At 42.8% G+C, this 12897-nt stretch overlaps 1 protein-coding gene and 1 long non-coding RNA gene across 6 annotated transcripts in view; one reads left to right on the top strand and one right to left on the bottom strand.

The window, feature by feature from the left end:
- The window catches only part of LOC308056144, a 271689-nt gene that overhangs the window by 5177 nt on the left and 253615 nt on the right, over nt 1-12897 (top strand). The gene's annotated exons all lie outside the window — the stretch shown is intronic.
- PLPPR1 (phospholipid phosphatase related 1) overlaps nt 1-12897 on the bottom strand; it is a 133785-nt gene that overhangs the window by 35346 nt on the left and 85542 nt on the right. The window contains exon 5 of one of the 5 annotated variants that reach the window (XM_080371040.1): nt 195-273. The exons of the other annotated variants lie outside the window; for them this stretch is intronic. The gene's annotated coding sequence lies outside the window, so the exon portion shown is untranslated. The remainder of the gene's footprint in view (nt 1-194; nt 274-12897) is intronic. 5 annotated transcript variants of the gene reach the window in all.

Raw genomic sequence — 12897 nt, 5'->3', positions numbered from 1 at the left:
TCACCTGGTCCACCCACCCTGCTCAAGCAGTTTTTGATACAGGAAGAAAATTTCACTTATCCCAAATGTGCTCTCTAGCCAGTGGTTGCACAACCACCTTTGACCTTCCCAGTGCCAAATGCTGCCTCAGTGCTGCGTGCAAATCCCTCCAGCATTTAAAATACAGCTCTAGTCTGACTTCTGTCAATACTGACCTATGCTGCCACAGATACTTCAATAATAAACCAAATCCTGGTCACACTTCAGTTTCTGTGTTTTTTTCTTCTCAAAAATCTCCAAAACCAGATTAGCGTTAAGACAGCAGAGCCAGTGGGAGGCAGAGCTTTTGATCAGTCTATACTGAAGCCACCCCAGAGTTACTAACGAAGGAGCAAGAAACTTGGGGGGGTGGGGGGGCAGAGAAGAAGGGAGAGGCTGTAAACATTTCTTGTGTACTTTCTAGGCCATACAAGCTCTGTCCTGTAATACTGGCATAGAGCCACTGCAAAAGTCTTATTTTGCTATGTGTTTTGTCACTCATTTAAATCATAATGCAAATCCATATGAATGAGCTTGAAAACCCCCAAGTACTGATGGTATTTATACATAAATAGGTAAATTCTTTCAGCTTATCAGCCTTCCCACTTCCTACTGATAAGGTATCTTACAATGACTTTAATGTGCATGACTGATAATTGGAAAATGGTTCTTGCACACAAAGTGACAACATAAAAGATTACATTTTCATTCCTTCTGAAAGAAACCAAACCAGTGTTTTGCATGCATGAAAAAGACTTTAAACAATTGATCACTTGCTAAACAATGCATGTATGATTGTGTGTGTATGTCATTAAAAGATGTACCTGTAGATAAATCAGACACCTGTGACCCCTATGAGTTAAAGTACACTAATGAAGATGTAAATCAGCACCACAAACCTGCACAAGTGTTTTCAACTCTCCACACATGCTGTGGCTCACAGTTCCACCGATTTTAATCAGATGTCCCCCTCCCCCTCTGAATAAACTCTAGCGACCAATTGTTATGCAAAGCCTGAAAAATTTTGGAGTATGTTTTTGAGCTAGGCAATGAGAGCACGACTCTTGGCATAGACATGCTGGATCATCCAATAGTAGCGTATGTGTGTCATGAAGACAGACAGGTTAACTACGTCTCCTACATTACTGCTGGAAGGAATTGTGAAGAGGGTGTCTTTGCTCTCTACTGGATAATACCAGAAATATTTAGCTGTGTATCCCAGTCTGTTTTGCCCAGGGATGGGTCCGGGTCTTTCTTTATGCAGGAAGCCATGCTGTTTTTTCCTTGAAGTGGAAACTCTAGTCTTACCTCTGGCACAGCAAATTCAAAGAAATCACATGGATTGTTATTCATGACTGCTTCTGCCTTTCTAAAAGCAGATTAAGCCTCTACACCAAAATTACCACAATTGTTTCTTGAAGTATCCTGATTAGGGTGAGGTGTCAGAGACTCATGCTGGTTCAAGGGTCAGTAATTTTTTTTGTAAGTACTGTCTGTACTTATTTGTGGCCAACTGATAGCTACTTACTAAATCATCCTTCACCTAATACAGATTTTTTACCTCTAGGGTTTGCATCTGACCTAAATACAGAAAATATCTAATTAGTTATATTTTGCTTTCTTAAATAATCAAACTTCCTTCAAATACTTGCAGAAGAATTACAGACTCCTGGAAGATACTGGATTTGTATTATTACATGATAATTTCACTTAAACCAATTCCTTTGACAAGCTTTTTCACAGTATGTCTCTGGGAGTTTTCTCAGGACTCCTGAAATAGTCTATGCCAAAACCCCAACTGTAACTTCTTAAGAAGAGTTTACGTTTTCACATTGTAGAGCAGTGAAGTCGTAAGGAAACGTTAAAAGCCCCCTCAGACAAGCCTGTCCTTACAAATAACAAGGAAGATGGAGACAATTAATTAAGAGTCCATCTGATCCAGATGTGCTAGCAGCTAAAAGGCCTATTTTCACACTGAGGTGTAAGGGTAGTAGGTAGATGTCTCCTGTTAGCTTTAATGGGAATTAGCTGTATGAGTTCTTCAGTTTTGATCAACAAAAGCCTCGATCGCTGCAGCAGTTTGCTAAGCATCTGTTCTGTACCATTCTACCACCAATGACATGCCTTAAAAGGTTTCACCTTCAGACTTCTGTAGCACATCCAGCTCCGTGGAAAGAGGAAGAGCATATCAGACAGCAAAGACTCTTACAATCTCTGACTGCAGTGAATTAATGTTTCTAATGAATGATAAGGATCTGGCTGACTGCATAATCTTTTAGGTTGCCAAGGGATTGGATGCAGCAAATAATCTACTTTTTCTGAAAATATTAAAGAAAAAAAAAAGGAAGACAAAGCAGCTAGAGGAATGTGTAATGACCAAATATTTCATCTGGACACAGTGAGAAAAACAACCCGTATTAGACTTCCACATAATGGTCAAATTAGTCCATATGAATGGTTTCATTATGCTGAATAACTATGTATTTTAAACTGTCAGAATAAATACGAAAGCCAATGATCTTTCTAAGCTGCCACTCTTCAAAGTGTTTTCTCTCTCTCACCTGATATAACTGATTTTGCAATCTGATTCTGAAATCAGTTTTCTTATGGAACTGCGGCACACTAAAGTCATTGTCTGTTCCGAGAGCAGCCAGTTACAGGACATGGCTTTGCTACAGGAGTGTTTGAATCCAGTCAGCATGGTGGCACAAGGTAGAAAGCTGCTCAGAGGAAGAGAGGGGTTATTAGCACACACAGGCTTTTGAAGCTGGAGCTGTGTAGAAAACAGTGGTCTCTGCAGAGCTTCTTACAAGTGCATTTCAAGGACTGTTCTTGAAGTTCATTTCATTGTATTATTTTACCATTTTAGTACTTAAGTTGGGACTAGGTATAGTTTATAAGGCTGAAGAAGACACCCTTAGACAAAAGAAGACTTTACATCTTCCTGAGGAACTCGTTTCAGGGAAAGAAGTGTTGTGAGAGTAGCATGGCCTCTAAAAATACTGATACCTGGTTAAAAACTGCTTCAGCTGCTTTTTTATGTAGCACTCCTTGAAAAATTTCTGTGTGCCATACCACAGAAACTTAACATTACCTAAGACCTCATCCATATACAGAAGCCATATTTCTCCATCTCTAGCTGTGTAGTTAAAACAGTACAGTTTTAATAGCAACAGAGACATTAAAAATGTAAAAAAGCAATACCACTTTTTCATACATAAATAACAGTGTGAAGCACCTTGATTATCAGGTGTAGCTCAATCTACTCTACACAATGCTTGAACTCCCTCAGTTTAAAGGAATGTTTTCCAATGTTTTAATTTGTAGACCCTTACATTTTATTCTTATCTAATAAATCTAAGCCCATTTTCTTTGACAGGTAACTGTGACCCACAGATTGATTACAGGCTGAAACACTCAGCCTGAAGGGAGGAGGGATGGCTACCCACATGCTGTGCTGTGTATTATTAACAGTGTAATAGTTTTTACGTAGCTAAGGTCTGAGTATAGAAATGAACCAAGCCCAAAGCATCATAGGACAGAAATACTTGGAGATACTGGCTCCAGTTTTTTGGAAACAGTGTTTTCTAGAAGACTGATGCAGAGCTGCTAGATTTCTGAACTCCAGTTGCAGGGGTCTATTACAAACTATAATCCTCTGGTACTCCTATTAATCTAAAAGGCATTTTTCTCCTGGTGTCTGTCTTTTCAAAGGTAATCACTCTCCATACTGACAAAAAAATCTGTGCTGCGTATGACCTCTGCTATTATTTTCAGTTTCCACTAGAGATGGATTTGCTTGTAATGACCTTTGTTTCTGTCTCCTCCATTGATTCTTTTGCGATCTGTAAGAAGATGAGAGGAAGTCCATCCTCATATTCACGATGTTCCCAGGCAGGCACGTGGCAAGGGCAACTCCTACTGGTATTGCAACAGTAGATGGGAATGTGTGCTGCTCCAGGAGCAGTGAGAAGAGCTTAGAAAACATCCCCTCCCTTCCAAAGGAACAGCAATGACATGCTGTGAACAAACTGTGTAACTCCTGGCTACCTTCCCTCTCAGACTACTGACAAGGATGCTAGAGCACGTTCTAACCTTTAGCATGACTCCTCTGACATCAGCACTGAAAGCTGTGTAAGCTTGAAATGAGAGAAGGTGCCACATGACACTGCCCTGCCAAAAAAACCCTTAGAGTCAAGAAATTTTCCCATCCACTGAAATCTGACACAGACTTCCATCAGCTAAGAAAGATACTGACATCAATGGTAGTTTGCCCTCCCTCCTCTACCCTACATACCCTACTTACTTAGCACACTTCTTTGTGGTGGAGAAAATTCAAGAGATGAACATACCTTGTTTCAAATCCTGGGATGTTGGCTGTCTACTACAGCAGAAATGGATGTACAAGCACTTGCCATCTCATGCTGTGGTTACTGAAGAACCACATACCCTTTTCTGACCAAGTAGTGGATGAACAATTCTGTCCTATTGGTTCTCACTTGTAATCTGTGACCATTGCCTTTGGAAAGAAAGGGCCCATTAATTCAAAGGCTATTAATTTTTTTTTTACAAACAACAAAGGAAAATTCTTTGTAGATCTACCATGCCGTTTCCTGTGGATGCTGCTGCTGGTGATGCTAACTTGCCTGTTTAAGAGCCACCAAAGGAAAGCACATATGCTGTAGGCCTGACCGACTGCCTTCTTTGCTCATATATCAAGCTATGCATAAAGTGGGTATTTCCAAACCTGTCCTGCCTTCCTCTTAATTCCTGGCGTTAATGACTTGAGTACAAGAAGCTATACACATCTAACTTAGGGCCTGCACTTCCAGCTATTTTGTAGCTGTTTAAACCACAGGCTAAGGCACTGGATCCTGTACCGCATGCACAGAAGTTGGGGGTCAGACAGCACTCCTAGTTCTGTTTTCACGGTAAAGCTGCAACACCACCAAACAATGCTCTGCAGTCTCCTCTCAGTGATAATCTGTGCTGGCCTTTCCACACGCACTCTTCTCTATTAACTTCCCAATACTACAACACATGCACAGAAGTGTACCACACCGGTGACACTGCTGTATGAAAAGCTGCCGTGGCTATGAGCTGCAGCAGTCCCTCTCCCTTCACAATCTCTCTGAATTCCTGTTGAAAGGGAAAAATGCACAATTCTCTGCATTCATAAGGCAGTATCTGTGCAAGCTATTGATAACTGGGAGCAAATCTGGCTCAGGCAGGTATCAGTATCCCTGAGGAATGCCTGATCTTTGCCTGTGACCCTGCACACAGGGAGGATGGGAGGCCATCAGGAGTGCCTCTGTGCTGCCCCTACCCACCTTCCACCCAGGGTTTGTGGGCTCCATACTCTTGTCTTGCAGCAGCCTGACCCTGCTCTCACCGCAATCACTACACTCCTGACAAGCCGGGCTGCCTTGGGACAGCCTCTTTACATAAGCTCTGCCTGTGATGGGCTAAATTCACTCTCTTATGCTTGAAAGGGACAACACAGGTCTCCTCACTCTCTTCAGAGGGAATGACACATGGGGGTGGACGTCCCTAACAAGCTTTAGGTGGTTAGCTAATGCTATGGACAATTGCACAAGATTTTAAGTACCACAGAGAGGCAGGGGGATGAATCGACAAAGAGGAAAGATTCAGCAGTACAGATGCTGGGAAGTGGGAAAAACATAGCAATGTCTTTTTAATCACTAACAGCAGAGGAAAAGTGTTTCTCCTGTGGCTTGAAGAGGGAAGAAATTAATCGCCAGCTCTCTTAAGGAATAAAGTAATACCTGTATATGCAAGACAGTCTCTATAAAAGTCAATACTAATGGTATCTTTTATTTAGCTAGAAAATAGATACTGAATGCTATGAAAAGGCCATGTCATTTAGCTCCCCCTAGTATAACCCTGAATAGCAATACATCCATTCAACCTCTTGCAATTCCTGTCTTTTGGCAAGCTATAATAATTATATTATAATAATCTGCTCTCTTTACAAAATCTTAAAGATTCCTTCTCTCCTTTGAGATTTAGTTCCTACACAGTCCCACTACATCACTTTGTCCGTTTAACTGAAGAAAGCATAGAAAGGATTCATATGTGACAATTGTAAGGACGTTTTTGTTACTGCTTTTGTGACAGCACAGGCCTTGTTATGGAGCAGATATAAAAGAAATGCAATGTATTTAAGATGAATCCAGTTATTACACAATATATGTTGGATTACTATTTTTTTTTCATTTAAGGAAAGTATGGATGCACAGTAGTATTAAATACTGACCTTGATCCCAAGTAGATCTCTGAACGCTTATCAGCGGGGGGCATTAATGCAACATTGAATTCCAAATGCCAAACTGCTGAACAACCATGCAGAGTCTGTAGTGTTTTATGTTTTTAATATGTTTGGTTTATCCCCTGTATTTTTCACAAGATCATCTGATTTTTTAAAGGAGAGCTGGGATTCCAGGCCATTTGCTGATAGAAGCAGTTTGTTTAGTAGCCTATTGTGAGTTCATCCTGATTGTAAAAACACATCTTTGTTCCTGTTTTACGCAGTTTAAAAGAGAAGAGGCTGATTTTATGACCAGTAAATATGCACCCAGCAATTTCAAAAGGGATTATCTCCAACAGGAAGAAAAGGTGGGTTCAACATTCAGGGAAAATATTTGATCATGAGCATTCATTGCTCCCCCACATCAGATCATGCACATTTGAAATGACAGACAACACCCAGCCTGCCTATGCCTGCACTCTGACAGCAGCTACTGACCTGGAGAAAAGAGGTATTTCCCGGAGACAATTTTTAAACAGCACCATTTTTCCCTCAGTGTCCCTATTTCATTCTCCACTGGCCCTGAGGGAAAAGTAACCATGCTGACAATTTAAATTATCAGTTATGAAGAATGAATCTAGGTGTTCACGTCAGTAGGATTTTATCTTGTGTCACTTTTCCTAACAATATAAAGAATACCTTTTTTTCCCTAAACCTTACTTAAGGCAATTCACAAAGCTTCTCTGTCAGAAAGTCAATCTAGCAGCAAGCTAGCAACTGAAGGGGTCAGAGTTGAAGAAGAAGAGATAACCAGTGCATTAGCTCTACTCCTTTGTCTTTTACCCAGGATTGATCCTTACTCCAGGCCCACTGTGATTTCATTCTTACTTTAGTCACTGTCAGCATAAAAGTTCCTGAATCTGGTTTGATCTTGTATTAAAATCTATGCATAATTTACAATAATCCACTGTATATCCATATGTGTATCATAAAGAGCCATTCATTTAAAATTTTGACAGGAATTACTTTCCTTGGGCTAGCACTGTAATTTTTTTTTCTCCACAATAAAGAAGTGGAAATTTAGGTAATGTTTTTAGACTAAAATTGAGATTATCACATCATCATCTGACTCCAGGAGTGGAATTTTAAAGAAAAAGGAATAATAGTTCTAAATGCATAGTAACATTGGGACTTCAAGCCACATTCAGATGACACCCACATTAATAAGGATGTGGATCATTAAGCTGCCTGTTACAGCAGCAAACTACTCTCTGAAATGACTTAGGTTTTGCTTCCAGGTCCAGAGCCTCTATCTTTGCCTCCAGTATCTAGGACATCATTGTCTGTCCCACACTTTTTCTGTCTCTTGTATACAGATTGTGTAATTCACTTAACATGTTTTCCTCAGGTATATGCAGCCTGTTGCCTATGTTACAGCAGAAACAGTTATGCAACAGTAAAACAAAATGTGTTCCCCAAACAGCTGGGGTAATAAAGGCCTTCTGATCTTCCTGTGAAATTGGTGGCTGTCTTCTGTGTGCAAAAATTAAGACTCCTCTCTAAGCAAAACCTGATGGATGTATTGTAATTTTCTTTTAAGATCCCAGAAACACGGAGTATTGTCGGGTCTGACAGTCTTCCTGATAAATATCAGGATGAGATTTATACAGGCAAGGGGAGATGATAATTAAAATTCCACCTATCAAGAGAGAGAATGTATCAGATTTTTTATTTTTCATTTTGTACATGAAGAATGTTATCACTATTACCAAGTGGTATTAAAACCTCCAAGCCTGAAGTATGCTATGCCTCTTCTCTCAAGCAGGTCCCATGAGGCTTTTCAGCAGGTGGTATTAATACTCCACGCAGTTCCAAATGGCACACAGCCAGGAAACTGCTGCTTCCAGCATTTAACACCTTAAAATGATCAACAAACTATGACAGAGAGTAAGTAATTTTCTTAGGAGAAAAAGGCTGCGTTAAAATGGCATCTGTTCTGAATGATTTTTTTTTTTTAGCAACACGAAGAGCATAGATATATTTTGACTACTGTGATAATAAATTAGAAGCAGCCAAGGACATCTTTCTTTCTCTCTTTCCCTTTCCTTTCCCCATCTTCTCTTTTCCTTTCCCCATCAAGACGTCTGCAGAATCCGCATTTTCAAATGAGAAGAACATCACTGAACTTTTTAGTGTTCAGGCATACACCAGCACCAACAATACCTATACAGCACCTCCAATGATGACAACAGGCACTTTTTTCAAAGCAGCCTTATACAGGTTTCCCCAAGTTTAAAGACTTGCTGTTGCAACTAAGAGAGACAGAGGAAATGAAGAGATATTGAGAGGTGGCAGATAGGTATTACCACTTGTGGCTGGGTGAAAATGAGTTGCACTCCAGGACTAGTTATCCTGCATATCTAGGGCTACCCAAAACAAACAGTACAAAATCCTAGGACCATATTCAAGACTTGTTAAGAGAACTATTACTGACTCCATGGAATCCAGCATCTAACACATTAGTAAACACTTGTGCATTTCAAGCATCACATGACTAGCCACTGCTAGAAACAGGTGCGTTGGTAGACCTTGTCTGCTTGGAAGTCTGGGAGCATTTGTCCTTGATTCTTCTAAGTGCAGGCGAAGTTCTTTGCATCTCATGAAACTGCCCATGGAAGGGTTAAAATACAGGAAACAGTATGTCAGAACGTCCATAAAAGACTGTTCTCCAAATTGTGCTGCAAAGAATTAGCAGGCAATAAGTAGGGCTGCAGCCCTGAAATTCAGAAGAGCTAACTTTGGCTTCTTCAAGGACCTACTTGGAGGAATCCCATGGATTAGGTCTCTGGAAAGCAGGGGGTTCAAGAGAGCTGGCTAATGTTCAAACACGACTTGCTCCAAGCTCGAGATTGGTGCAGCCCTCTGAGTTAGAAATCAAGCAAAGGGGGCAGGAGGCCTGCGTGCATGTGCAAGGAGCTCCTGGCAAAATTCAATCAGAAGAAGGAAGTTTACAGAACGTAGGAAAAGGGACAGGCTGCTTGGGAGCAACAGAGGAACGCTGTCAGAACGTGCAGAGACGTGATGAGGAAGCCTAAGGTCCATCAGCAATCAGATCTGGCAAGGGATGTCAAGGACAACAAGAAGGACTTCTTCCAGTACATCAGTAGCAAAAGGATGACAAGGGAAAATGTGGGCCCGCTGCTGAATGAGGTGGGTGCCCTGGTGACAAAGGATACAGAGCAGGCAGCGTTCCTGACTGCCTCCTTTGCCTCAGCCTTTACTGCCAAGGCCAGCTCTCCGGCATGCCAGGCCCTGGAAGCAAGAGAGGAATTCTGGAGAAAGGAAGACTTCCCCTTGGCCAAGGAGGATGGGGTTAGAGAACGTGTAGGCAAACCTGACACCCACAAATCCACGGGCCCCAATGGGGGGCACCCTCAAGTGCTTGGGGGAGCTGGCAGATGTTATTGCTAAGCCACTCTCCATCATCTTTGGAAGGTGATGGAGGACAGGAGAGGTGCCTGAGGACTGGAGGGAAGCCGCTGTCACTCCAGTCTTCAAACAGGGCAAGAAGGAGGATGCAGGAAACCACAGGTCAGCCAGCCTCACCCCCATCCCTGGAAAGGCAACAGAACGGCTCAGCCTGGAGGTCATCTCCAAGCATGGAGAGGAAAAGAAGGTTATCAGGAGTAGTCAACATGGATTCACCAAGGGGAAATCATGCCTGACCAACCGGATAGTCTTCTGTGATGGAATGGCTGGCGGGGTACATGAGGGCAGAGCGGTGGATGTGGTCTACCTTGACCTCAGCAAGGCTTCTGACACTGTCTCGCATAACAACCTCATAGGCAAGCTCAGGCAGTGTGGGTAGGTGAGCGGGCAGCGAGGTGGGCTGAGACCTGGCTGAATGGCAGAGCTCACAGGGTTGTGATTGGCGGTGCAGAGTCTGGCTGGAGGCCTGTAGCTAGTGGTGTTCCCCGGAGGTCAGCGCTGGGTCCACTCTTGTTCAACTTACTCATGCGTGACCTGGATGAAGGGACAGGGCACATTCTCAGCAGGTTTGCGGGTGATACAAAACTGGGAGGAGCGACTGACAGACCAGAAACTGTGCTGCCATCCAGCAAGACCTGCACAGGCTGGAGAGCTGCGCACAGAGGAAGCTAAGGAAGTTCAGCAGAGGCAAGTGTAGGGTCCTGCACCAAGGGAGGAACAATCTCATGCACCAGCACAGGCTGGGGTGACCTGCTGGAAGGCAGCTCTGCAGAGACGACTTGGGAGTGCTGGTGGACAGCGAGGTGCCCATGAGCCAGCAGTGTGCCCTGGTGGCCAAGGCCAATGGGATCCTGGGGGGCATTAGGAGCATGGTGGCCAGCAGTGGAGAGAAGTGATCCTCCCCCCCTCTGCTCTGCCATGATGACGGCCCATCTGGAGTGCTGTGTCCAGTGCTGGGCTCTCCAGTTCGAGAGAGACAGGGAGCTACTGGACAGGGTCCACCAGAGGGCTACGAAGACGATCAGGGGACTGGAACATCTCCCTGATGAGGACAGGCTGAGAGAGCTGGGCCTGTTCAGCCTGGAGAGGAGAAGGCTGAGAGGGGATCTTGTCCCTGCATACGAATCTCTTAAGGGTGGTTTTTAAAAGGATGGGGACAGATGCTATTTAGTGATGCCCAGGGACAGGACAAGAGGCAACGGCACAACCTGAAACCCAGGGAGTTCCATCTGAATAGGAGAAAGAACATTTTTAGTTTGAGGTGACTGAGCACTGGCACAGGCTGCCCAGAGAGCTGGTGGGGTCTCCTTGGTGGGGTCTCCTTCTCTGGAAACATTCTGAACCTGCCTGGGTGCAATTCTGTGCAACCTGCTCTAGGAGAACCTGCTTTAGCAGGGGGTTGGACCAGATGATCTCCAGAGGTCCCTTCCAGCCCAACCATTCTGTGTGATTATGTGATTCTGGGTTTCCCCCTCTAAAAAATTACATTCCGTTCTAAAATATGATAGATCAACCTCTAGCACTGAGCCAGCCAAAGCTTTTCCCTCCTAATCTATGTTCTATTGCAGCCTCTCAATGGAAGGCATGTTTTACAAGGCTTCAGTAGGTCCAGTATCTTAGCACTCACCACACTGAACTGCTCCCTAGGGAGCGAGTCCAGGCGCTGGGTATGTATCTGGAGTGTACATCTTCCCACAGTTAGCTGCCTCATAATGAATTTCAGTCTGTCTCCCCAGCGTATAGGGCGGATTTAACAATGACTGTAATGCAAAGACCATTCTGCAGTGCAATAAATCCTAACAACACTTCTATGACTACAGGTATCAGCTATAGCAGCACAGGGACTCAGGTAATGCACAAGCACCCAAATGAGGTATACACTGGGGAGTAGATGGAACAGAACAGGGCAGACAGTTGTCTTCTCATGTCATCCTCACACCATGTGGGATGTTTTTATGAAAGAGGTGCTTCAGTCATGAACAAGACACTAAACCCAGTTGTCTGGTTAAAGGTCTGCAGCTTGCTTTTCGCTGGAGATCACTCTGGATGATCTGTTCCAGCCTCATAGATATCTGAAATCATGAAACTTGCTGGAATACTTAAATATTGCAATACAGCAAAATAATAAAAGTATTGTAAAACTCAGGGCAATTCCAGAAAGTTTAATGAGAATTTCTTGTTTAATTTGCCCTTCTAACTTGAAACAAGACATGTTCTTCTGTTAAAGGGCTGTTTTGAGTTTGATTCTTTTTGACAGCAGTTTTTAACCTGGACTACAGTAACATGAGTCATCCAGTGCAATAGAAATACTGCAAAATCTTGTCATAATTCATTCTCTGCCTAATTCCAGTAACCAAACCACAAAATTGCAGCTTATTTCAAGTACAACAATCATTCCATGCAAAACAGGATTTGACTGGCACACACACATTTTACTTGCATAAGGCTGTGCGCCCCAGAAGGGTCCAATAAAAGGACTGCCCTGGAAAGCTGAAAGGCTGCCCTTGGCTAAAACAACTTCCAGGTTGCCATACAACCCTGAGAATGGTTCAATGATTGATAGTATTTCACTGTACAAATGGCTCATAAAAGCTGCAAAATCTGTCATGCACTCTAAAGGCATTTTAATCTAACAACTATTTTCACTTATATAGAAGCTGTCATAAAAATCTATTCCTCAAATGACAAAAACCATCAGATCCTGGCAAGACACAGGATTCTGGCACAACAGACTAATATGTCTTTTCAGTATGCTTTTCATGATTGTTTTGTAGTATCTTCATGCGGCATCTTTAAGCAAAGATGTTCACTGAGAGATGCAGAGGTATATTTTTATTTCTGATGTGGCCTTGCAGGTAGAAAAGCAAGCATCTTTCTGAAGATTGAAGGGATTGGCAGTGGGAGAACCAGATGACAACGAGAACTAGTGTAAACTAAAACACAAAAGGAAAAAAAGAAAGTCAAAACCGAAGCATACCAAAACATAGTCCTTACTTTCCCTGTGCTTGTTTTCAGACTGTAACCTTAAATGTTAGTGATCTTAACATCTCAGGAAATTTCAAGGGAAAACATAGTCAAGGGGGCACTTTTGCCCACCCCGACTTCTAGACAAACGCCAAGGT

This window comes from Falco punctatus, assembly GCF_963210335.1.
Source record: "Falco punctatus genome assembly, chromosome: Z".
Taxonomy (NCBI): domain Eukaryota; kingdom Metazoa; phylum Chordata; class Aves; order Falconiformes; family Falconidae; genus Falco; species Falco punctatus.
Note: the sequence above shows the minus strand (reverse complement) of the source record. Positions and strands in the feature narration are given on the sequence as shown.